Below are 4,051 nucleotides of genomic sequence, written 5' to 3' on the forward strand. Positions count from 1 at the left end.
CTCCGCCGCCGCCACCACCACCACCACCACCACCGCCAGCACCAGCGGGGATATAATGCGCCAGAGCAAGACAAATACCACGAATAAGATGAAAAAAATGTTCAAGCAAAGGAAAACATAAGACTAATAATAATAATAATGACATTTTGTATGGAAAAGTAATGTCCATGTTCTCTTATGTAAACTATACTTAATTTTAAAGCAAACCTTAGTCTGACTTCTTTTTAAAAGTTACAGATTTACTTTGACAAATTTCAGTGTAAAGTCTTTTGAAAACTATATTTCTTTAGACAAATTTCAATCTGACGTCTTCTAAAAACTATACTTTTTTAATTCATGTCTCAAAATCTATAATGTAACTCAAAACAAACTTAACCATAACATTTTAAAACTACAATCTTTACTTCAGACAAATCCAAACCAAGCGTTCTTAAACACACACACACACACACACACACACACACACACACACACACACACACACACACACACACAAAGTATTCTGAAGACAAAGCATTAAGTCCAATGTGTTTATAATGACATAATTTACCTTCAGACAAAAAAAAAGAAAAAGAGCCCAACAAACCTCACGACACGTCCCTCGCTCTCGACATATATTTTAATACTTTTCTTCTTGTTGGGCGAGACTTTCCCTTCTGGCGTCGATCACTGGTAGCCGCGGTGAATCATTGAGAGGCGCGCCAATACCCTCGCGTGCAGGTCAGACCAGTCACTTTTCTCTCTCCTCGATAATAGAACACAAAAGGGCAGGAGGGGAGGGAAGCGCGCCCTTAGCAAATCATTTATACACGAGCATGGCCAACTTTTCTACCTTCCCTTACCTTCCGTACATAGAGTAAAGCAAACATCAATGAAAAATGCATAAGTACCCCCTCGAAAGCACGGTAGGAAATAGAAAATGAGTCTCCATCTCTTGACTTCCTAAAGAGTACACAACACACTTCGTTTTCTCTCCATTCTCGGGTACACTCTTGTATAAACAAACAAGACAAACACACCAAGGCGAATCGCGGGTCAGATCTCACGGACCTGACTCACTTCACGAATAAAACATGAATAAAACACGAGGAATAATCAAACAGGTAAAAAAAAGGCGTAAGGGAAGAGCCGCGTGAAGTGTTCCGGGAAGAGCGTGGAGCGGGGAGCCTCGGGGCGGTACGCAGAGAAGCCCCGCGTCCCGTTTTCTGTGGAGCGATGCGTGAGAGGCGGGGCGCAGGTTAAGAGGAAGAGGAAGGGAATGAAATATCTTCACCTTTAAGCCAGTTGTGGGTTTTGCGTTACATAATATCCAGTTAAAAATATGTATTATTCACATTTTTAAGTCAATTTTGTGTTAGATAATACACGTGAGGCTAGTCAATTATCAACACACGATATTTTTTTCCCTTACAACTAAAGACAAAACAAAACAAGCGTTATATATAAAGGTAGAGATAAACGAAAGTAATAAGAAAAAACACACTGAACACTCTAAAGAATCTAACAGGCGAAAAAAAAAAAAAGAAATACACAAATTCATACCAAACTGCGCCTCAAAAAAATAAATAAATAAAAAATAAATAAATAAATAAACAAACCTAACATATCACAAACATTCCCACAAGACACCATAAAACTAATTAAGTAACCAACACTACAATGCCATAAAGGTGAAGATACTGCATTCTACACCTGCACGAAACATTAACACCTCAACACCTGCATGGGACATCATCTCTACCTGTCCGGGGTGATTAGCGGCAGGTGCAAGGGAGCAGAGCAGGTAACAGCAAGGTGAGGGAGGCCCATTCAGACAGGTGAGGCTGGTTATTGAGAGGCAGGGCAGGTGTGCACGACTGACACGAGGAGAAGGGAAGTTCGGGGAAGGTAATACAGGTGAATGCAGGTTAATTAAGCACTGCAATGATAAAGGCAAAAGCACGTGGCGGGAGGAGGAAAAGTCCATCAAATCAAGTTAATTAGTAGAAGTTAATTAGTAGAGGGAAGTTAATTAAGGTAAGACACAAGTAAGAAAGGTAACAATTCAGGTGCAGAGGTGAGGGATAAGGTGGCGTTAAATAGAACCAGGTGAATTAAGACTGCTTAATTGTTGAGGTTAATTGCTAAGAGGGAGCAACGTGTGAGGTGCGAGGTGAAGACGTGAGGGTGGTGATGCGCGCAGCAGAGCAAGACAGGGCAGTTCAGGGGAGATAAGGGACAGGTTAATTAAAGGTGCGTGTGTCTAATTGCACGTGAGGCTCCGTAATTTACCTGGAGTGTGGGAATGAGACTGGGGACGCCATAGGTGAGCTGGTCTGGAGGTGAAGAGGGTCTGGCTTCGGTGTATCTTTGGCTTACCTGGAATTGTAAAGAGGAATGTTAGAAATAGAAAGGTGAAGTGGAAAGGAGAAGTGGACAGGTGAAGTGGAAAGGAGAAGTGGACAGGTGAAGTGGACAGGTGAGGTGGACAGGTGAGATTGATAGCATTTTAACTTTTTGACTGCGAATGACTTAAACTTTTACTTCATTTCAGTGACTACATTTCACTGACCCAAATACAACTGAAACTGAAACTGAGGTGCAACATCACTCCTTCTGCTGCCACTGCTTCAAAATTACACTTTCATGGCAGTCAAAGAGTCAAGGGTGATAAAAGGTTATTAGTTAATGATGGGTTCAGTTATCAAGCGCCACAACAACGGAGTCATAAGGCGCCCGGTCATCAGTGAGTTGGATAGGTACATACTGTAAGGCCACGTTATATCATTACACTAGATGTATATAGAGTACAAAGGTGTTTATCATGTTATGAATATAAATAGCGTATATCTTTATCATATAATTTAAAATCTCTACTACTACTATACGTATGGTCAAAGTTATATTTAGTTATAATTTGAATTGAAGATTTTATTTAACGGTGTTATCAATTTACGAAAAAAAATATTACTATATTCACACAAAGGCTCGTCTCATTTTCCATTTTAATAAATACTTATATGTGAAGAACAAAATACGAGTTTTCATGCAATTAAATATGAACTTTTTGTCTCTCTCTTTTTACGAAGCATCTGCAACACACACACACACACACACACACACACACACACACACACACACAGTATCCAGTGTCTGGCAAATAATGCACAAGCCAAAGGATAGAAAGAAACAGACGCGGAAGTAAAAACGCAAACAAAACCCAGAGACAAAGGAAATAAGAGAGAGAAAACAAGAACACACGAGGAATAAAACAAAACACGATAAATAAACCCAAACAAAACAAGAAAAAAAAAAGGAAACAGACTCCAGAGAGAAGATATCAAAGAAAGCTAAACAGGATAGAAGTGAAGCAGATAGAAGGAAAAATGGACAGGTAAGAAAAAACAGGTGTAAGATGTCAGGTTGGGATTAATTTGTGTGGGAAGGCCGACTTTTCTTCGCCCTCAAAAGCAAGAAATATACGTAAAAATTAACACCGATTTGTGAGTCTAAGGTTAAGACAAAAAAAGTATGTAACTGTTGTAGAAATATTAGTGTTTTGTGTATAGGTAGTTAGGTTTATAATGCATAGTCCAAGTTTTTATCAAACAGGTGTATGTTATGTATGTATGTATGGAGGAATACCTGTAGAAGAGTATAAATCATTTCTATTCCCACGAGTATCAAATATTAGAGATGAAGATTAGATGATAATTGATAAGAACATTAATGATAAATATAAACAAAAAAAATTACTGGATATTATTATTACTGTGAATGTACTAAACTGTAGAGTATTGTTATATTTCCTCTCTCTCTCTCTCTCTCTCTCTCTCTCTCTCTCTCTCTCTCTCTCTCTCTCTCTCTCTCTCTCTCTCTCTCTCTCGACCAGTCCCTGTGTTTGTAAATAATCTCCACACCCGAAGCTGACCAATCAAAATAGACTACTGTGTGTGACGTCACGTGTTGGGTTCCTTCCCTGGCTTCTCATTGGCTCTCTTTGTCTTGTTCTCCCACGTGACCCCGAATTCACAATCTTACTGGACCTTTACTGATTCCCCCATCCACTCTC

General features: G+C 39.4%; 1 protein-coding gene across 7 annotated transcripts in view; it reads left to right on the top strand.

Annotated features, from left to right (window-relative positions):
- The window catches only part of LOC135090172 (neurogenic locus Notch protein-like), a 190,033-nt gene extending 188,506 nt beyond the window's left edge, over window positions 1-1,527 (top strand). For all 7 annotated transcript variants that reach the window (XM_063986596.1, XM_063986598.1, XM_063986597.1 and 4 more), the window contains one exon: window positions 1-1,527. This exon is cut by the window's left edge and continues 259 nt beyond it. The gene's annotated coding sequence lies outside the window, so the exon portion shown is untranslated.
- The last annotated feature ends 2,524 nt before the right edge of the window (window positions 1,528-4,051 follow it).

This window comes from Scylla paramamosain, chromosome 34, assembly GCF_035594125.1.
Source record: "Scylla paramamosain isolate STU-SP2022 chromosome 34, ASM3559412v1, whole genome shotgun sequence".
Taxonomy (NCBI): Eukaryota; Metazoa; Arthropoda; class Malacostraca; order Decapoda; family Portunidae; genus Scylla; species Scylla paramamosain.